This window comes from Delphinus delphis, chromosome 11 (genome assembly GCF_949987515.2).
Source record: "Delphinus delphis chromosome 11, mDelDel1.2, whole genome shotgun sequence".
NCBI classification, from domain to species: Eukaryota; Metazoa; Chordata; class Mammalia; order Artiodactyla; family Delphinidae; genus Delphinus; species Delphinus delphis.
This window is the reverse complement of record NC_082693.1, coordinates 84,307,811-84,330,717: the sequence shown is the minus strand read 5'-3', so window position 1 is coordinate 84,330,717 and position 22,907 is coordinate 84,307,811. Positions and strand designations below refer to the sequence as shown.

The 22,907-nt window shown below is 43.0% G+C and overlaps 1 protein-coding gene across 1 annotated transcript in view; it reads left to right on the top strand.

The window, feature by feature from the left end:
* Nucleotides 1-22,081, top strand: part of LOC132434004 (putative tetratricopeptide repeat protein 41) — a 70,170-nt gene extending 48,089 nt beyond the window's left edge. The window contains 1 exon segment of the mRNA XM_060025495.1: nucleotides 21,694-22,081. The gene's annotated coding sequence lies outside the window, so the exon portion shown is untranslated.
* Nucleotides 22,082-22,907: the final 826 nt, after the last annotated feature.

The following is a 22,907-nucleotide window of genomic DNA, read 5'->3' as shown; positions in this document are numbered from 1 at the left end:
CTCAAGCCTGAAAACATCCACCCCTCTCCCTGACAAAATGCATCTTCTCCCATCTCACCCAGTACAGACACCATCTTTAATGACACATTTTCGTGGTATTTATTATCAGTCACCATGCTAAACCCACTCCATACATTTTCTCATTTAATCCTCACAACAGCTCTGTCATCCTCACCTTGAACACGAGAAAACCGAGGTTTAGGAGATTAGGATGCTTGACTGGCTTTCAAATGGTAAGGCCAGGATTAGCACCAGGGGAGTCTGATTGCAGAGCCGTGGTGCCTAACCACCGCGTCACTACCAGGCACGCTTGACCTCAGAGCTCAAGCTCCTAACCTCATCATCCTACTGCATGTGCAGATGCCAGCGCTCCCAGCACCAGGACCACCACATTCCATGTGACGCCAGGACTTAGCAGGTCTTCGGTCACATCTGTGGCCACTGCATTAGCTCAGACCCTTATCATTCTTCCTCTGGACCAACTGGTCTCCCCTCCCATAGCCTCACCTGCTTCAGTTTATCCTCCGCACTTGCACCCAGGTGAATTTTCTAGAACGCAGGTTGGATCACATCACTGTCTTAATGAAAACTCTTCAATATTAAAGTCCCAAACCCCTAGGTTTGCACTCAGTGTCCTTCACAGGTGGCTGGTCCTCCGTTTCACCCTCCAGTCTCTCCTCCTACCCCGGGAAATTCTCTGAGGGCAAGGGTTAGTCTTCCTTATTTCTGAACCGCAGCCCCAGTGCCAGCATTCCGTGAATGTTTGTTGGATAAATGGATGAATGCCATGCTTCTTGGATGCAAAGCCTTAATTAGATTTCTCGTTTCGCGATTCAAAGGAAGCAAGCAATTGAATATTATAAACCAGTGATAAAAATAAAGGAAAATGCAGGCACTCTGGCCAGCTCCTCACTCGTCAGGAAGCAGCTGAGCATTAGCCTAAGTGATACCTTGTGTAAATTAGGTAATTGCTTTGATGTATTTCTGTTAGAAGCAGATGACTTTTCCCTCCGTCTCACCTGCATACTTTGCTTATTTTTAAAAAAGCCTTCATTTTTGAAGCAAGCAACTCCTGTTCCACATACTTTCAACTTTTTTTTTTTTTTTTGCGGCTTATTTGCCTTCCCTCATTAGGTAAGTGTCTTAGTCTGTTGCTATAAGTACACTGGGTGGGTTAAACAACAGAATTTTATTTCTCACAGTTCTGGAGCCTGGAAAGTCCAAGATCAAGGTGCCAGCAGATTTGGTGAGGGCCCATCTCCTGGTTCAAAGACAACTGTTTTCTCACCGTGTCCTCACATAGTGGAAGAAAGGGGCTGAGAGCTCTCTGGGGTCTCTCTTATAAGGGGCACTAATCCCATTCGTAAGGGCTCTATCTTCATGGCCTTATCACCTCTCAAAGGCCCCACCTCCTAATACCATCATCTCAGGGGTTAGGATTTCAACATAAGAATTTTAAGGGGAACATAAGCATTCGTACCACAACAGAAAGATATCTTTTAAAAGTCCTTTCCATCCCATTTTTCATTCTTTTGTAGGCAGAGCACCATGCCGAACCACACCCCTCTCCTGTCAGTGTAGTTTCCCTTCTTCCTTCCAGTTCTGTTTTAAGATGCAGTTTCTATAGCAGTAGCCTTTTCATACTTATTCCTGTGTTGCTAAAGTAACATGTGACCAGAAATAACACGATGGGCCCACTTTTGATTTTACTCATGGGACTCAGTGCCTCAGATCTGGTGCAGAGATTTTCTGATTAAAGATAAACATTTAAAACTTAAAACGAAAGTTAAAAAAATTGAAATGAGAAATTTTGGTCTTAAATCTTATCAGGAGGATTGGGGTTGGGTCTCTTGCCTCCTCTTGGTCTCTGTTGCTTCTGTCATACTGTTCTGTTTCCCTTCATGGGAGGAGTTCTGATTCTGTCTCTGAGTTTCTTCCACCAGAATGTTGATATTATTACCTGTGGTTTACAGTGACTGTTGAGTCTCTTCATCCCTGGTTAGGTGGAATTTACTGACATTTTAGGGGTGGTCCTCCAGGGTCACTGTTGAAGAACTCAGGGGCCTCTGAGAGAAAGGTCCTGCTTTCCAGGCTCTGCTGTTGCCAGGGACCAGGGTAGCAGGACCTCACGTTTTACTGCCTCAGTACTTATTTGACTCAGTAGCCCATTAGCTTGTTCTGCAAATAGTTGCCACACATGAATTCTGTCATTTGCCTGGAGCATCACTGCCAGGCTTGGGAACTGAGGAGAGTGAGAGTTGAACTGGAGGCTGCAAATAATGTTTGGATAGGAGGCTGGGGACAGGCCACGGCTGGAGGATGCGGTAGGTGTAGTCAGGGATGTGATTCCCACAGACAGCACTTCCCAACTTTTGTGCCTCCAGTGAGTGGGTTCAAATAGAGTGAGGGTTCAATGAGGGTCCAACAGAGACCTCTGGGCCCTTGGGCAGCTTTGTTTCTTTCTTTAAGTAGGCTACACTAGAAATCTCAGTTTCTATAAATGCTACAACTAGAAAAATTTTGCAACACTGTCAGGGCTCCTGAAATCTCATTGCCACAGGGCACAATCTACTTCAGCCTTAAAGGGTGTTTTTTAACCCCGGGCTGATTTTGACCCTCAGGACAAAAAGTCTGGAGAAACTGGATTGTCATGGCTCGGGGTGGGGAGTGCACATTCAGTGGGTGGAGGCCTGAGAGGCTGCTAAACACCTTACAGTGCCCAGGACAGCCCCCGACAATAAAACATTACCCAGCCCAAGGTGTCAACAGCGCCAAGACTAGGAAACCCTGACCTAAATCAGCCACTCCCCCCAGCATGTATGCTTGTCATCCATATTACAATGAAACAGGATTGCTCTCAGCCTGGTCATCTGCTGACACAAAAGGCTTAAGATACTTGATATCTGCAGGGAAAGAATATTTTCTATTTTCACTCTACAGATTTAGTAGTATGTGTGTGTGTGTGTGTGTGTGTGTGTGTGTGTGCGTGTGTGTACTTTTTTTTTCCAGTAAGCGTGTCCTGGCTGAGTAAAGATTTTGTTTATAAACAGAAATTGCAGACGCAAATCTAGAGAACATTTATGGGAAAGGGACTAGTTTACCTGATCTGGTTGCTTTGCCTAATTTTGTGTTACTAGTTTTGGTGGCTTGTCTGTGGTGAAAGTATAATATATTCATTTACTTTCCGATAAGAGGGTCTCTGGCAATCACAGTGTTTTGGTGACTTCTTAAATAATTCTTTATGATAGGTTTCCATTTTACAGTCAATTTTCAACGTAGTAACGATCAAGTATTTTTCTGTAAGGAGCACTTTCTCGCCATTATTTTATAGTTTTTCCCACCTGCTGGTGATTGAAGTTGATTCATTTCACATAAGGCCTGATCCAGGCTCACAGGAACATCGTGCGTGGTTAAGTCAGCTGTCGGGGCAGAATTCTTGTGCTTTTGTTTCAGTCCCTGGTGGTGAGAGCTGATGGGTGTCTTCAGTACAGGAGGATGAGAGCCTTGGGAGGGAAAGGTAGACTAAGTTCATGGATACCTCGGAATCAGTTGTTCTTTGACATATTTTTAGTTTTCCTATGTAGGGGCGGAAAAACGTTTCTTCCGTCTTCTTAGGGTCCCTGGCTGAGCCTGAAAATTAAATCGAAAAGGCAGACTTTCACCACCCTCGTTCCACCTGACCCTGCAGGCAGCAATTTGAGAGGCTGACTTTGGTAAGAAATTCTATCTCCTGCGGCTTTTATTAAGAAGCCCAGGATCTCTTAACAGCAGCTTCTGGACCAAGCAAGGAGTACTAGATGATAGAATCCCACCTTTGTCACCAAAACTGTAGGGGAGAAAAATAATTTTTTTCCTCTACCCTCCTAGGTTCTTCTGGGGCCCTGTAAAATTAGCCTGAAAAAAGATTGATTTAACAAGAGAAAAATCAAACAGAAGTTTACTAACGTGTGCATCACACTTAACACACCTACTCAGGGATGAGCAACTCCAAGGGGTGGCTTGAACTTGGGGTCTATATACTAACTTAGCAAGGGGGGGAGGGGAGAAAAGGCCCTTATGGAAAAGCAAATGACTCTTTGGAAGGATAAATAGGCCCTTAGGAGAATAGATGATGTGGTAGTTTGTGGCAGTGTCTGTCTGGGTGTGGTGCTGGCTTCCTGTCCCCTGCCCCCTCTCCCGGGGAGGGGACTTACAACACTTGAGTCCTTTCGGGAGGCTCTGCTTTTAGGCACATAAGGGCTCTCAGGAATCAAATGCCTTAGCTCGTAATAATTCTAATGTCAGTGTGGCCTGCTTTGGGGTGGCATATCGTGATCCCCTCTATGTACCTTTAATGGAAAATGTCTATCTACATGGAGCGTGCCTGAGGAACTCATAAAGTAAGAAGGAAGCCAGAACCACATGTAGCTGGGACTCATCATTAGTCATTTTTAAAGAAGTTTCGGGGCCTCTGTAGTAAAAGTGTTGCCGAACGTTAGTCATCAGAGCGATCCTCTCTAAGGATGTTTGCACTGAGGGAAGGAGAGAACTATGGTGTATGCCGCTTACACTGTATCTATTCGGTGAGGATTTAGTGCTTCATACATTGTAATGCGTGACAGGATTATAAGGATGTGTTATCTTAACCTAACCAGTTTGTAGGTCTGGGGTGGTTTGGGAGATTCATTCACCCGGTTAAGATAAACAAGCCTCCTACTGCGCACCCTACCCCGCCCCCCACCGCAGCCCTCAGCCTGAAGCTGCCCATGTGAGTGGCAGCCCAATCACCCAATCACAAGTCACTGCTTGCATCTGCCTTTGTGACTCTGGATTGGAGGCTCTTGTAAGAAACTTCCCTTTGTCTGAGTTTTTCTCCTCGTGGGGGCAGTTCCTCAGGTGCTCTGCAGGGGCTGCTTACTACTTTGAAATGGTCTCCTAGGTCCTCCAACGTGAATTTTATGAATGCCGTATGGCCTGTATTTCAATCTAAATGACAGTTTGCCTTGGTCTTTTCTAGATGTGGTAATAGACAAATGGGATGGGACAGATGGGAACTCTGTCCCCTGTGCTCAAAGAACCGTCCTGTGTTTTGTATCTGGGGGATCCCAAAACAAATGAAGTTAATTTCTCCCTTTAAGCAAATCCTTGTTTTGTTAGGAGGCAAAACAAACCTATTATAAAATATATAACACATGAAAGATTTAAAGCACAGCCTGGTTGGAGGAGGCTGAACTGGGTTTTAGTTTTTGCTTGGCCATAGCCAGTTATGTGACCTTTGCCAGGTCACAAGTGCTCTGGCCCAGGTCTATCTCTCCGCTCCATCTGTAACTAAGGATATAGGATTCTTTGAAGTTCTCTGCAGAGTTACTCTTCCATGTTTACATTTAAGGGAGACAGTGATCAGTAGCAGGTTTTCCAGGGAAAGCCTCTCGGGAGGAATGCTTAAGGGAGATGGAGGGTGTGAGTTGGCCGAGGACGAGGCACTGCGAGGCAGGGGATGTGCATGAACGAAGGTAGGAAGGTAGGAATAAACAAAGACGTGGAGAAGACCAATTGGGAGCTGGCAGGGGGGCTATGAGAAAGGGTGGGATGGGAGGTGAAGACGTAAGAAAACAGGCAGTGGTAGGAGAATCGAGGCAGTGCACTGATTTGAAGGCCGTTCTGTCTATGGGCAAGTGGAGATTTAAGACTGAAGAAGGCTTGGGGGCCAATTACCCTTTCATGGTCTTATTCTGTTTAGGAGACTGTTTTGGAAACTCTTTAGAATCATTGAGAACTCAGCAAGGCTGTCTGAAGCCTGCCTACAATTTCAGAGTGAAGTGAATTCCCTGTGCATCCTGTGTAAATGCACGCCCACCCTCATTACTTCTTCACTCAGCTCTATTTTCCTTCATAGCACATAGCACACTACCTAAAATTATGTATTTATTTGTTAGTCTTTTTTGCCATTTTAAAAAATGGGAGTATAGTTGATTTACAATGTTTTAGGTATACAGCAAATTGATTCAGTTATATAAATATATATATGTATAATTTTCCATTATGGTTTATTACAAGATATTGAATATAGTTCCCTGTGCTATACAGTAGGTCCTTGTTGTTTATCTATTTTATTAGTAGCTTGTATCCCAAACTCCTAATTTATCCCTCCCTCACCTTTCCCCTTTGGTAACCATAAGTTTGTTTTCTATGTCTGTGAGTCTGTTTCTGTAGTAAGTTCATTTGTATTATTTTTGTACATTCCACATATAAGTGATATCATGTGATGTTTGTCTTTCTCTGTCCTACTTGCTTCGCTTAGCATGATAATCTCTAGGTTCATCCATGTTGCTGCAAATGGCATTATTTCATTCTTTTTTATGGCTGAGTAATATTCCTTTGTATACATGTACCACATCCTCTTTATCCATTTATCTGCTGACAGACATTCAGGTTGCTTCCATGTCTTGGCTATTATAAATAGTGCTGCTATGAACATTGGGGTGCATGTATCTTTTTGAATTAGAGTTTTCATCTTTTCTGGATATATGCCCAGGAGTGGGATTGCCAGATCATATGATAAGTCTAATTTTAGTTTTTTAAGGAACCTCCATACTGTTCTCCATAGTGGCTGCACCAATTTACATTCCCACCAGCAATGTAGGAGGGTTCCTTTTTCTCTACACTCTCTCCAGCATTTATTATTTGTAGACTTTTGGATGTTGGCCATTCTGACCAGTGTGAGGTGATACCTCATTGTAGTTTTGCATTTCTCTAATACTTAGTGATGTTGAACATCTCTTCATGTGCCTGTTGGCCATCTGTATGTCTTCTTTGGAGAAATGTCTATTTAGATCTTATTAGTTTTTTAAAAAATCTGCCTTTCTTGCTAAAAAGAAGGAACTTGATCTGTCTTTCCACCATTGTATGCCCAGCTTCTGGAACAGTGGCTGGCACATACTAGGTTCTCAGTAAAAATTTGCCAAGGGAATGAACATATAATGGAGAAAATGACTTTGTTAATTCAGATTTACCCTTCCACTTTAGAAAAGCAAATATTTATTATTAAGGGTATTTTAATGTTAATTATGTGTATTATAATTCATTCATTAATTCTTTCAACAAATATTTACTGAACCTTAAGGCAGTAAAAACAGATTTTATTCAAGACTATTGCAATAGGAGGAAAGAGACATTAGTACAGGACTGGGTTCAGTTCCAAATATGGGCATGGGCAAGTGGGAATTTGTAGCCAAGGAGTAGGGTGGGGGTCAGTGGATAGAAAATTACTAAGAGGCAACACCAAGGATAAGGGGAATTCTGGCTAAACGAACCTAGCAGGATTCTTGCTGAAGGCAGGCCAGGGTGATCACACATCACCTGGGGGATGGTGGAGAATGAGAAACTTGACTAGATATCGAGGGTAATCAGGTATTGAGCATGGCTAAACTCAGCAGGATTCTTGTTAAAATTGCACTACATAGAGATGAACATAGAAACCCAAAAGTCAAGCCTAGCTGAAGAAGAGTTCAGAGAGCCTGAGTAGAGTTTGGTTAATGAGAGAATCTTTGCCAGGTGACAATCTCTGTTTTGGTTCCTGGGGATATAGCAGTGAGCAGGACAGGTAGAGACCCACACTGCCTTCACTGAGCTCACACTGAGACCAACAGCTGTCAGACAACTAAATACAAGACTGTTTAGCTGCAATTGTGGAAAATGCCACCATAGAGATTGTGGTTGGACAACTAAACACACAGTGGCTGCACCACAGTTGTGCAAAGTGCTATCGTGGCAAAATACAAGTGCTAACAGGGGACCTTGATCTGTTAGATGGAGGGGGATGGGTCGGGGGTGCTTCTCAGGAAATGATGCTGCAACTGAATGTGAAGGTGGATTTGCTTGTTAAGTAAAGTGGTGGGGAGGGAAAGGAGTCATCTAGGCAGTGAGGACAGAATTTGCAAATCTGGAAGGAACAAAAAGGGCCAGTTGGGGCTAGTATGCAGAGACCAATGTTGGGGGGAGAGGGTGCATGAGGAGGATGTCAGAGAGGTGTCACAGGCCCCGAGGCCTGTTCAGGGATTTGGGATGTTACCTGAAGAGCAACTGACACATACACACTACTATATATAAAATGGATAACTACTAAGGACCTACAGGGAACTCTACTCAATACTATGTAATGGCCTATATGGGAAAAGAATCTAAAAAAGAGTGGATACATGTATTTGTATGACAGATTCACTTTGCTGTACACCTGAAAGTAACACAAAATTGTAAATCAATTCTACCCCAATAAAAATTAAAAAAAAAAAAAGCAATTGAAGCCAGTGCAAGGTTTTTGCAAAGTGAGGGAGTGTTAGGAATATAGGGTCCTTCATTCCTCTAGCATCATCATCACAAGAGATTTCTCACACAGCATGCTAAAATCATCTTGTATATCCAGAGTCATGAAGGAGCTCAAAGAACCCTTTTTTTTTGCAGTACGCGGGCCTCTCACTGTTGTGGCCTCTCCCGTTGCGGAGCACAGGCTCTGGACGCGCAGGCTCAGCGGCCATGGCTCACAGGCCCAGCTGCTCCGCGGCATGCAGGATCTTCCCGGACCGGGGCACGAACCCATGTCCCCTGCACCGGCAGGCGGACTCTCAACCACTGCGCCACCAGGGAAGCCCTCAAAGAACCCTTTTTTGACTTCATTTCTATTTCTTTTTACTGTATTTTGATCTCTCAAACGGACTGTGAACTCCCAGGGGCAGGGGACTTATTTATTCTTTGTATCTTCAAAGCATCACAAAGAGTGCTAGCTGTGCGTAAGTGCTCTGTCAATGCAGGAAGGGTGAGGAAAGTGGATGAACAGTTTCTTTCTGGGGGGTTACACAATTTGCCTGGCTTTCCAACAGAAGTGATGGCTCTGGTCCAGGCTAACAACATTAAAAGAAGTGACCTAAATTGTATTTTAGCCTATTGAGAGCAGTAAGTTTTAGGTCACTTTATTTATTTATTTATTTATTTATTTATTTATTTATTTATTAGGCTGCATTGGGTCTTCGTTGCTGTGCATGGACTTTCTCTGGTTGTGGCAAGCAGGGGCTACTCTTCGTTTTGGTGTGCAGGCTTCTCATTGCGGTGGCTTCTCTTGTTGCCAAGAACGGGCTCTAGGCGGCACAAGCTTCAGTAGTTGCGACGCGTGGGCTCTAGGGTGCAGGGGCTTCAGTAGTTGTGGCGCGCGGGCTCAGTAGTTGTGGCGCACGGGCTTTGTTGCTCCGTGGCATGTGGGATCTTCCCGGACCAGGGATCGAACCCATGTCCCCTGCATTGGCAGGCGGATTCTTAACCACTGCGCCACAAGGGAAGTCCCTAGGTGACTTTTTAGATATCAGTCTGGATTACAGATTAATGACATTAATTGCTAGCTTGAAAGTTTTGGCACCTGCACCTTCCTTAGTCTTTTATTATTACATTTAATCAATGTATAGAATACAGTATAATCTTCCAAGGGGTATAAAAATAGTGGGCTTCCAGCAATGATCATTCAGATTTTAATTATACTCACAACATTTTAATGCATGAGATTATACTAAGCACATATGAAAAGGGTGGATTTGTGAGAGGGTGATAATCCTAAAGTTTGTTTCTCCTTCTGATCCCATTTTCATGAGGCATTTATTCAAAAGTGAAATCTCTTTCTGTTCAATATTTCCTTGAAATATTTCCTCATCTCCTTTCAGCTTCTTTGATCCAGTTTCAAGAACAAATCTTAACCTCATGAAACTGCTAATTCTAGAGATTTTAGTACTAATCCTGACACGAAAAGAGGGTTTTTGTGATGTATATTCCCTACTACCTCTGACACAGACCAATCTTTTTTTTTCTTCTCCTTCTCTGATAGATGCTTAAATCCGCCTACTGGGAAATCATTACAGTGGGAGGAAAACACAGAAATGTGGCTTTTCATATTCTATTCTATCAGCTGAGGGTTCTATACGGAATTGTTTATTTTGGATGAAGTATGGTAGATGAACATTATTTTACTTCCCTCTCCCTGGGATTCTTTCATAGAAGACATATCAAGCATTTCAGTCACATGTAGAAGGAAGAAATTAAACAAAGGCTCTACAGGGTGACTTTCAGTGGGGCGAGTCAGTCCTTTTTTCCTCATTTGGTTTTAAAATGCTTGGCTCAGCCAGAGTCCTCTTCTCTATAGCAGGGGGTTCCTTAATCCAAAAAGTCAGCTAAGTGATACGGACAAACTTCACATTTTAACTTAAGCATATATATGTAATTCTTTACCTAAACTTAAAAATTTGGAGTTAAGATCTTTGCTTTTAATGGGTCCTCTGATTGGAATTGGATGTCACCTTTCTCAAAATGCATCACACACAATTTCTAGTTTTGGTTTCTGTAAGGTAAGAACTTAGGCAATTGTGATGCTTCTGGGCAGGATACTTTTTTTTTTTTTTTAACATCTTTATTGGAGTATAATTGCTTTACAATGTTGTGTTAGTTTCTGCTGTATAACAAAGTGAATCAGCTATATGTATACATATATCCCCATATCCCCTCCCTCTTGCGTCTTTCTCCCACCCTCCCTATCCCACCCCGCTAGGTGGTCACAAAGCACCGAGCTGATCTCCCTGTGCTATACAGCTGCTTCCCACTAGCTATCTATTTTACGTTTGGTAGTGTATATATGTCCATGCTACTCTCTCACTTTGTCACAGCTTACCCTTCCCCGTCCCCATATCCTCAAGTCCATTCTCTAGTAGGTCTGTGTCTTTATTCCTGTCTTACCCCTAAGTTCTTCATGACCTTTTTTTTTTTCCCCTTAAATTCCATATATATGTGTTAGCATATGGTATTTGTTTTTCTCTTTCTGACTTACTTCACCCATATGACAGACTCTACGTCCATCCACCTCACTACAAATAACTCAATTTCTTTTCTTTTTATGGCTGAGTAACATTCCATTGTATATATGTGCCACATCTTCTTCATCCATTCATCCGATGATGGGCACTTAGGTTGCTTCCATCTCCTGGCTATTATAAATAGAGCTACAGTGAACATTTTGGTACATGACTCTTTTTGAATTATGGTTTTCTCAGGGTATATGCCCAGTAGTGGGATTGCTGGGTCATATGGTAGTTCTATTTTTAGTTTTTTAAGGAACCTCCATACTGTTTTCCATAGTGGCTGTATCAATTTACATTCCCACCAGCAGTGTAAGAGTGTTCCCTTTTCTCCACACCCTCTCCAGCGTTTATTGTTTCTAGATTTTTTGATGATGGCCATTCTGACCGGTGTCAGATGATATCTCATTGTAGTTTTAATTTGTATTTCTCTAATGATTAATGATGTTGAGCATTCTTTCATGTGTTTGTTGGCAATCTGTATATCTTCTTTGGAGAAATGTCTATTTAGGTCTTCTGCCCATTTTTGGATTGGGTTGTTTGTTTTTTTGTTATTGAGCTGCATGAGCTGCTTGTAAATTTTGGAGGTTAATCTTTTTTCAGTTACTTCATTTGCAAATATTTTCTCCCATTCTGAGGGTTGTCTTTTGCTCTTGTTTATGGTTTCCTTTGCAGTGCAAAAGCTTTGAAGTTTCATTAGGTCCCATTTGTTTAGTTTTGTTTTTATTTCCGTTTCTCTAGGAGGGGGGTCAAAAAGGATCTTGCTGTGATTTATGTCATAGAATGTTCTACCTATGTTTTCCTCTAAGAGTTTGATAGTTTCTGGCCTTACATTTAGATCTTTAATCCATTGTGAGCTTATTTTTGTGTATGGTGTTAAGGAGTGATCTAATCTCATACTTTACATATACCTGTCCAGTTTTCCCAGCACCACTTATTGAAGAGGCTGTCTTTTCTCCACTGTATATTCTTGCCTCCTTTATCAAAGATAAGGTGACCATATGTGCGTGGGTTCATCTCTGGGCTTTCTATCCTCTTCCATTGATCTATATTTCTGTTTTTGTGCCAGTACCATACTGTCTTGATTACTGTAGCTTTGTAGTATAGTTTGAAGTCAGGGAGCCTGATTCCTCCAGCTCCACTTTTTGTTCTCAAGATTGCTTTGGCTATTCGGGGTCTTTTGTGTTTCCATACAAATTGTGAAATTTTTTGTTCTAGTTCTGTGAAAAATGCCAGTGGTAGTTTGATAGGGATTTCATTGAATCTGTAGATTGCTTTGGGCAGTAGAGTTATTTTCACAATGTCGATTCTTCCAATCCAAGAACATGGTATATCTCTCCATCTATTTGTATCATCTTTAATTTCTTTCATCAGTGTCTTATAATTTTCTGCATACAGGTCTTTTGTCTCCTTAGGTAGGTTTATTCCTAGTTATTTTATTCTTTTTGTTGCAGTGGTAAATGGGAGTGTTTTCTTAATTTCATTTTCAGATTTTTCATCATTAGTGTATAGGAATGCCAGAAATTTCTGTGCATTAATTTTGTATCCTACCACTTTACCAAATTCATTGTTTAGCTCTAGTAGTTTTCTGGTAGCATCTTTGGGATTCTCTGTGTATAGTATCATGTCATCTTGGGCAGGATACTTTTGATTGCTACCGTTTCCTGCCTTAATTCTTTTATGGTTTTCTTGTTCGCTCACAAGTTGAAAGAATTCCAAAGGATTCAGCTTGTTTTTCATAGAAAACAACTCTTTCATTTCACCCTCATATCTTCCTAGTTTGTACCATACTAAATTCAATTACCAAAATTAGACTAACAAATTCAGTTGACTCTTGGTCATGCTAGAACCAATGCTAGTTAGGAGCAGAAGTATGCCAGCACAGGAGGGATGAACCTGCTAGCTGCAGGCATTTAGTGTGCCCTGGGCATCAGGTAGAAAGTTTTGCAGAGGAAATAGAGGGCCCTATTTAATAATTAGAGGGTTAATCCAGCAGTCTATTTTATGTCTGTTAGCAGAGCTTACTTTTTACTTGTTGTGTGTGTTGGATAATTTTTAACAGGTTATGTATTTGTAAATTCTCTTGGTTGCAGGAAAATGTCAAATATCCCTTAAAGCTTAGAAAACTTTTAAACCTGGAAGGGACTCTAGAGATTACTCAGCTATCTTAAAGCTGAGGCAATAGCAGATATGTCATATGACTTAGCCCAGTACAGGTGATCTGAGAATCCTATCAGTTAGATAATAGAATCATTGAGGCTCAGAACGACCTAGTGACATTTCAGAACTTTGCAGTTAGTAAGTAGTGGACTTATGACTTGGAACCCAGTCCTCTGACCCTAAATCCTGTGCTCTTTCTACCCTTCGTGGGCTCCAGGAGTTCGTGGTCTTGTTGGGATGATAAGCACATAAAAGGGAACTGAAATCCAATGTGATATGCGTGGTGACGGACATTGGTAGAAGGTGTGGGGGGCATATAAAAGAGGCAACAAGTAAGCCTTTCCAGAGAAAGTGACCTGGCCTTGAGTCCTGACAGGCGTTTGTCCGGTAAAGAAGGTGAGGAAGAGCATTTCAAGCAAGAAACAATAGCATGAACAAAGGCGAGGGAGGTGAATCAGGGGGGTGTGAACCTCTGGAATGGGAGGGTTGGGAGGTGATATTGGAGAAGTCAGCAAGGTTTAGGGCCTGGCAGATCTTGTCTGCCATGGTAAAGGGTTCATCAGAGGAGGTGCTGTAGAATTTCCAGCACTAAGGGTGGTAGATTAGCATGTTTTTTTTTTTTTTTTTGGCCGAGCTGTGCGGCATGTAGGATCTTAGTTCCCTGACCAGGGATCGAACCCACGCCCCCAGCAGTGGAAGCACAGAGTCTTAACACTGGACCGCCAGGGAAGTCCGTAGATTTGCATTTCAGATCCAGTACTCTCGTGGCTGAATAGAGGATGGAATTGGTCGAGAGGAGAATGGAGACTCTCCTGTGTTAACTAAGAGAGGACAAGACAAACGGAGAGAAAGTGGTGTATTTGCGATTTAGTCAGTAAATCCAGCAGTGCGTGATTGGGTAGCAGGGGAGGGAAAGGGAACAGTCTGAGGTATTCCCCAGTTTATGGCTATACCCACTGCCGGTGCAACTGGGTGGATGGAGCTGTCGGCAGGAAGCACAAGGTTGAGAGGTGGGATGGGAGCCACGATGAGCTAATTTGGGGCCTGTTGATTTGAATCTCTTATCTGAGTGGAGGTGTTCAGTAGGTAGAAGAATATATGAGTCTAGTGCTTAGGAGCTAGAAGACTGAGCTGGAGAAAAACATTCGGGAGTCCTTAGTATACACATGGTGGCCAAACCCTGTAGAACGGTTGAAAGAACCAAGAAGAATAAAAGACAAGAAGATGGCAGGAGATGGAACTTGGGAGATTGCTGTGCAGTATTTAAGGGATGGGCAGCGGAAAAAGTTGTAGCAAGAGATGAGGAATGGCTCTAGAAGTAGGCAGAGCATCAGTAAAATCATGGAAGCTAAGAAAGGAGAGGGCTGCCCAGGGATAAACTCCATGTACCTATGCTCACCTCATCCATGACAGAGGAGGCCAGAATATACAATGGAGCAAAGACAGCCTCTTCAGTAAGTGGTGCTGGGAAAACTGGACCGCTCCATATAAAAGAACTCCCTAACACCATACACAAAAATAAACTCAAAATGGATTAGAGACCTAAATGTAAGGCCAGACACTATAAAACTCTTAGAGGAAAACATAGGCAGAACACTCGTTGATATAAATTGCAGTAAGATCTTTTTTGACCCACATCCTAGAGTAATGAAAATAAAACCAAAAATAAACAAAGAGGGCCTAATTAAACTTAAAAGCTTTTGCACAGCAAAGGAAACCTTAAATAAGATGAAAAGACAACCCTCAGAATGGAGGAAAATATTTGCAAACGAAGCAACTGACAAAGGATTAATGTCCAGAATATACAAGCAGCTTATGCAGCTCAATATCAAAAAAACAAACAACCCAATCAAAAAATGGGCGGAAGACCTAAATAGACATTTCTCCAAAGAAGACATACAGATGGCCAACAAACACATGAAAGGATGCTCAACATCACTAATTATTAGAGAAATGCAAATCAAAACTACAATGAGGTACCACCTCACGCCGATCAGAATGGCCATCATCAAAAAATCTTGGGACTTCCCTGGTGGTGCAGTGGTTAAGAATCCGCCTGCCAATGCAGGGGACACAGGTTTGAGCCCTGGTCTGGGAAGCTCCCACATGCCATGGAGCACCAAAGCCCGTGCGCCACAACTATTGAGCCTGCGCTCTAGAGCCTGTGAGCCACAACTACTGAGCCTGTGTGCCACAACTACTGAAGCCCGTGTGCCTAGAGCCCGTGCTCTGCAACAAGAGAAGCCATCACCATAAGAAGCACGTGCACCGCAACGAAGAGCCCCCGCTCACCGCAACTAGAGAAAGCCCACACGCAGCAACAAAGACCCAACACAGCCAAAAAAAGAAAAAAATCTACAAACGATAAATGCTGGAGATGGTGTGGAGAAAAGGGAACCCTCTTAGCACTGGGATGTAAATTGATACAGCCACTATGGAAAACAGTATGGAGTTTCCTTAAAAAATTAAAGATAGAACTACCATATGACACAGCATTCCCACTACTGGGCATATACCCAGGGAAAACCATAATTCAAAAAGACACATGCACCTCAGTGTTCATAACAGCACTATTTACAATAGCCAGGACATGGAAGCAACCTAAATGTCCATCAACAGAGTAATAAAGAATATGTGGTATATTTACAATGGACTGTTACTCAGCCATGAAAAGGAACGAAACTGCGTCATTTGTAGAGACGTGGATGGACCCAGAGAGTGTCATACAGAGTGAAGTAAGTCAGAAAGAGAAAAACAAATATCGTATATTAATGCATATATGTGGAATCTAGAAAAATGGTATAGATGACCTTATTTGCAAAGCAGAAATAGAGACGCAAGTGTAGAGAACAAATGTATGGATACCAAGGGGGAAAGGGGTGGGTTGGGAGGAAATGGGAGACTGGGATTGACATGTATACACTATTGATACTAGGTATAAATTAGGCAACTGAGGGGAACATGTTGTATAGCACAAGGAGCTCTACTTCATGCACTGTAGTGTCCTAAATGAGAGGGAAATCCCAACGGGAGGGGATATATGTATATGTATGGCTGATTCATTTTGCTGTGCAGTAAAAGCTAACACAACATTGTAAAGCAACTATACTCCAGTAAAAATTGATTTAAAAAAAAATGGAGAGGTCTGAGAGCTGACCGCCAGATCTAGAACAGACGATTGCATTTAGCAACAGAACGGTCACAGGGAACTGTCAATTTTGGTGGAATGGTAGGGACAACAGCCTGTGTAAGAGAGAACAATGAATCTGTTCCCTCTACCCAAAGGTGGGGTCTGCAACGGCTCAGCCCCTTGAATTGGTAGAGTGAGCTCATGCAGTACTGGGGGCGATGACAGAGGTCATCTGCAGCCAGGTCCCTCTGAGCAGACTAGCCGATGGTCTCAGTGAAGAGGGTGAAGGGAAAGAGCCATTCCCCACCCCCCCATAACCTTTTATTTTCTGTAGCGCAGAAGTTGAAGACGCATGGAAACATCCCACTGCAACCTTTTACTCCATTTGGGACAATGATTGACAACTTTCTCCCTCCCCAGTCTGTTTATAGACACACATTTATTGAAAGAACGAGCAAACAAGCTTAATTTCTCAAACTGAAGGACTTCTGACAAACTTTAGACATGGCGTATTTATCAAAGAAAAAGAAACTTTCAACAGAGAACCTTTAAATCCTGCATAATCCTCCTTCCTCATTACACATTGGCAGACTGTCTTCTGGATGGAGAATATAGGCTGTGATTGTCTCCACTTCTTTACCCATTTACTCCCAGCACAGTGGGGAAGCTCATTGTTGGGCAGGGTCCACAGAGTCTGGACTCATTCAGGGACACTTCCTGAGGCTCTCCACCAACACCTGCGATTTTCCTTGTTACCTGGTGACAACAACCTGAATTATAGTTGTGGGCCCTGGGGAGGAAATGAACACAGGACTGGCATTGTAAAAATCTACCTGTTAGTTGACAGCAAATATAATACGAAGCAAGAGGAATAGGCTTACATTTCAGTAGAATAAAGATTAGAAAAAGTTGTACTTTAGAAGATTACTTAAAAGGGCAGTGGACTGTCTTTGGATAAAATATCTTTCTTTTTCCAGAGGAAATAATAAAGATACTACTTTATTTTTTAATATTAAGCACTGAAAAAAAGGGGTAAACTAGGAAAACTTACCATTTAAAATCTGAGAACACATTTTTCAAGGAAGTTAGTTAGTGGGACCTTCCCTCATTCTCATCCCTGATTCACAGTACCTTGGAAATAGGGTAGGTGTGGCTGTCCAGATGTAGAAAATGGAAAAGATAACAGATGGTTCCTGTCTAGCTGTGGTTTTATAGAAAAATCTCCTAAGGAACCAACGTGAGAGGGAGAACAGTGTTCTCGTTTCCCACCTCTAGAACTTATGGTCCTTGGATCTAGGGACCTGGGTTTAAGTCCCAGTTCTGCTATTTTCTGGGCTTGTGGACATAAACTCTCTGAGTCTCAAGTTTCTTGGTAGCCAAAAGGGGATAATAATCTCTGCCTCTAGGGTTATTCTGAAGATTTAATGAGATGTTATATGCAAAACAACCAACAGACTCTGCAATTAAATATTAGGTTCCCTCCTCGTCCAGAATGAAGATTTGAAGTGGGAAGGAGGTTCAGTGACCTCTTTCCTGTGGAAATGAACTCATCCTGGACTTTCCTTTTCTCTGGGTTGAAAGGACTGACCTGGCTGGGTAGTGCTGTCCAGCTGGTACCGACCCTGAGGGAAGATGGGGTGGGCTGGGGTTGGCCTGAGCTAAGAATGTCCTTTCCTGGCAACTACTGTGCTTTTGCTGCCAGAAAGAGATAGGTTGTGTTCAAGAAAGTGCTGAGGTCAAAGCTATCAGTACAGGTCCAGATGGCTCATGAGGGTGCCACGGTGTGTGGCCAAGAGGTAGTGTGGGGAGCACAGGCATGAAACAGTGTCTGTCAAGGGCATCAGCAGCTGGCCTGGGTGACAGTCTCAATCTCCCAGCAAGTCAGAGCCTCTTAAAGGGCCTTCAGGCAGAACGAACAGTCTGCGGGCCTGGTTATTGGCATCCAGAGGAACTCTGAGAATGAGTTCCTGCCTAGCCAGACCTGAGACATTCTGACTCTATTCTTCCCCACTTTACCTTTTAAGGCCTGTTAAGGCCAATGCTACGTGGTCATCCTGAGCTGGGTAATTCACAAGTGCTTTCTGCTGAGTTATGTTGGGGCAACTGAGAACCTCATAGAGAGTCATGAAAATAATTCACACAGAAGAAAAATAGCCCCTGATTGCTAAGTGGAGCCAACAGCTGGAACTCCCCTTCAGATTTTCAGCAGGTGCTGTGGGCATTGTGAGATCTGTGCTATGACCCATGAAGCAGAGCTACAAGAGAGAACATCTCTGCAAACAGAAGCCGTAGCGTGGATCCTCAGAAGGACAATCCAGTATGGGGTGAAGAGGCAGCCTAGCATAGCAGTAAAGGGCATGGGCTTGTGGATGAGGCTGACCCAGGATCGTTCTACCACAAACTGGAGTGACTTACTTGACCTCTTTCAGTTTTCTCATCTTTAAAAGTCAATGAACGTGCACAAAAAATTCTCTGGAAGGATACACGTTTTAGGAGAAGACTGCACAGATGAAGACCAAGATGGGAGAGACAGTTTTTACTTCATACCTTTATACATTTTCATTTTTGAATCATGTGGATATGCATCCTATTAAAAAGAATAAATGAGAAAAATAAAAGACAAGTGATGATAGTTTATACCCTGCAGGATAACACAAGCCTGATAGATAGTACTCAGCTAATTTGCAGTGTTTATTATTATTAATATTAATACAGGGATGCTGGCTGGGTCATCTGCCAGTGTTTTTTACCTTTAAATACCCCGCAGTCTCTTATCATGTATCCAGATTGATGCCCTACATGCACTGGCCTTACATTATGTTTATAATCAATGGTATAAATTTAGCGCCTTAAAAGTAGTCGTGTACGGACTTCCCTGGCGGTCCAGTGGTTAAGACTCCACGCTCCCAATGCAGGGGACCCGGGTTTGATCCCTGGTCAGGGAACTAGATCCGCATGCGGCAACTAAAGGTCCAGAAACTAAAAGATCCCGCAACTAAAAGATCCGGCACGTGGCAGTGAAGAATGAATGAATGAATGAATAAATAAATAAATATTTTTTAAAAAGCAGTCTTGTAAATGGGTAAAATGAGTAAATGAGTGCCACTTGCAAATTGACTGTAATTTTTTTTTTTTTTTACTTTTCACACATTTTAGAGAATTACATTAAATTATTGACAATGGCACATGGCACTGTATAATGAACACCTATGTACCCTTTATCTTTAGTCACCAGCTGTTAAAATTTTGGTCATACTTAGGTTTTCTTTCATATACACACACATACACATGCATACATATATATTTTTTTTTCTGGACTATTTGAAAGTTAGTTGCAGATGTGACACTTTTATCTCTAAATACTTCAGCATGTGTCTTCTGAGAACAGGACATTCCCCTACATAACCACAGTACAATTATCAAACCCAGGAAATTTAACCATTACATAAAAGTATTATCTAAGGTACAATCCATATGCAAATGTTCCCAAGTGTCCCTCCCAGTAAATGTTCTTTATAGCTGTTTGCTTTTTGATCCAGAATTCTGTTGAGGATCTTCCACTGCATTTGGTCGTCTCCTTTAGTCTAGAACATTTAAGTAGGGCTTGTTTTGCCTTTCATGACACAGTTTTGAAGAGCCTAAGTCAGGTTCCACCCTACCCTTCCTGCCCCAATGTGCTTCAGTTTGTATCTGTTTTTTTTTTTTTTTTTTTTTTTGCGGTACGCGGGCCTCTCACTGTTGTGGCCTCTCCCGTTGTGGAGCACAGGCTCCGGACGCGCAGGCTCAGCGGCCATGGCTCACGGGTCCAGCCGCTCCGCGGCATGTGGGATCTTCCCGGACCAGGGCACGAACCCGTGTCCCCGGCATCGGCAAGCGGACTCTCAACCACTGCGCCACCAGGGAAGCCCTGTATCTGTTTTTTGATAATTAGACTCAGGTTAATTGTTTTTGGCAGGAATACTACAACAGGTGATGTTCCAATGCCACCTTTATAAATGTTTTTTATCCTTTTAAATGTGTGAAGCCAGGAGTCATTTAAAAATTTCTAATATTCTTATTTTCAAATATCCAGCAGGTCAATTATTGATAAGTGACTCTTGTCATCAAGTCGTGATGCAGGCTGTGGGCTATTTGTACAGATCACTTGATTTAAGGGCCACCTACCTGGGATCTTCTCATTCATCGATCAGTGGGATCCTGCAGTGAGTTTCTATTCTGTCTCAACAAGAAATAGGCTTCAGGTTATTCATGTTCTATAAATGCCCTCTTGACAACTTTTGATCCTTTGCAGCCTCCTGAGGGACACTGAGTGGATCCGGGGTAGGAGATGTTGGCCTCAAGGCATGAGCCAGCAATATTCTGAGGGTCCCGGGAATGGCGCCTCATTGTGGGAGGACTTGATTAAGTTAAACTATCACAGCGCTCAGAGTTCCGACACGGTGAGCTCGGCAGTGTGCACCAGGGCAGATAAGCTACAGGGGGCTAAAAGCTTGGACTTGGTGCCTCATACAATTTCAGATAAATCAAAATATGCTTCAGGACAAGGGAAAAAGTTCTTGAGACCCATTATTTCCGTTTCTGCTAAGGAAAAGACATGACTGAAGACACAAAGTAATGTTGCAATATGGCATGAAAGATTGTTCCTCTAAGATTTTATCTTTGGGTAAAATGGATGGTGCAGTAAAGCTTTCACGGCAAAGGATTTTGTCAGCTAAAAGCGAGAGTGAAAAACGCAAAATTACCGCAGTTTACCAGCATCCCCTGCTAGGGTCTCTTAGCACAAATAATCCCTGGGAATCCTTATCTGAGCTCATCTCAGAGAAGTGGCTTTTTCATAGCCCAGATTACAGTTCAATTTCTCAGAAGTGTTTTTTGCAGAGAAGATCTCAGTTTGAAACAAAATTGATGAAGTCCTCAAATGATACTAATAAAGAATAAAAATTATCACGGGCTCTTCTGTGTCAGTAATTTTTTTCTACTTGTCTTTATTTAGAACTCTTTTTTTTTTTTTTCGGTACGCGGGCCTCTTACTGCTGTGGCCTCTCCCGTTGTGGAGCACAGGCTCCGGACGCGCAGGCCCAGCGGCCATGGCTCACGGGCCCAGCCGCTCCGCGGCATGTGGGATCTTCCCGGACCGGGGCACGAACTCGTGTCCCTTGCATCGGCAGGCGGACTCTCAACCACTGCGCCACCAGGGAAGCCCTATTTAGAACTCTTTGATGAGATATTTTCTAATCAAGAAAATAATCAAGGTGATAATCAAGGTTATTGGGATTTTATTTATTTTTTAGCCACTTAAAATATTTTAACAGATTACAGCTAAAAAGAACAATTTTTAAGTGATTCATATTTCTGTGGTACTAAAACAATAAAGTAAGTTTAAAGTACTAGAGTCCATGGATTTGATACCATATCTGTTTTAAACATTGTAATTGCCTCTCTTTTATCAGTGATTTGTAACATATTACCTATTAACTGTTGAGGATTACTTACTGGCTTCTTTCTTATCACCCAACTAAATCCTACCTATTACTTTAGGAATCCAAGTGGAAGAATGGGCTCAGCTGTGTGACTTTAAGAATGCTATGTTGGGCTTCCCTGGTGGCACAGTGGTCAAGAATCTGCCTGTCAATGCAGGGGACACGGGTTTAAGCCCTGGTCTGGGAAGATCCCACATGCCACATCTCACGTGAAGCAACTAAACCCGTGAGCCACAACTACTGAGCCCACGTGCCACAACTACTGAAGCCTGCGCGCCTAGAGCCTGGGATCTGCAACAAGAGAAGCCACCGCAATAAGAAGCCTGCGCAAAACAACGAAGAGTAGCCCCTGCTCGCCGCAACTAGAGAAAGCCCCCGCGCAGCAACGAAGGCCCAATGCGGCCAAAAATAAATAATAAAATAAATAAATAAATAAATAAATATATATATATATGAATGCTATGTCACTTCTCTTAGCTTTAGTTCCATCACTTATAAAATGGGAGAAATTATGGTGCTTACTTTTTAGGATAACTGAGAGGACTGCATGAGAAAATGCACATTGCAAGCCTTCAATAAATCGTAGTTACTGTCTGTCATGGTCTAACCCAGAGCCCACCTTTTTCCATGAAAACATCTCCTGATCCCTCCAGCCCACAACTTAAGCATACACTAATGCTTTGGGTTATTTGTCTTAAATCGTGCCCCACCTATTTCACAGATGGCAGTGTGGTCTCCCAGGCAGACAACCAGCCTTGAGGGTTATTCATTGCACTCCACCAGCGCCCTGCTCCACCGTAACCACGGGGTAGCTCGGCAAGCTCTCGCAGTCCAATGATTCCCAGACGGGTTCTGGGTGGGCCGCATCAGACTTTCCCGCAGGAGCCAAGTCTGACTTAGTCCACACAGAAATGTCGCGTGGTGGGGTTTGCTGTTTATTTGGCTTTGGTGGAATCACAACGCTCAGAACGGGTGCAGCCTCGCAGGTCTGAGAGAAGACAGGTGCACCGTGCTGGTCAGCTTGGGCATGAGCAGGGGGAGTGGTGTCCCGAGGGCCTCCGTAGCGAGGCAGAAATCTCGGGAGGGGCACTGGCCTTCCAGGTTGTGCAGTCGGGGTGCCCTTCAGGCACATCAGACCACGTGTGGGTCCTGGTCCTAGCTGCTGGCTCATCCGTGGGACTGGAAGGATCCAAGCCAGGGGCTGGGGGACGTCCCAGACCCGCCCCCGCGATCAAGGGGAGGTGCAGACTGCTGAGGCCATTAATGCGGAGA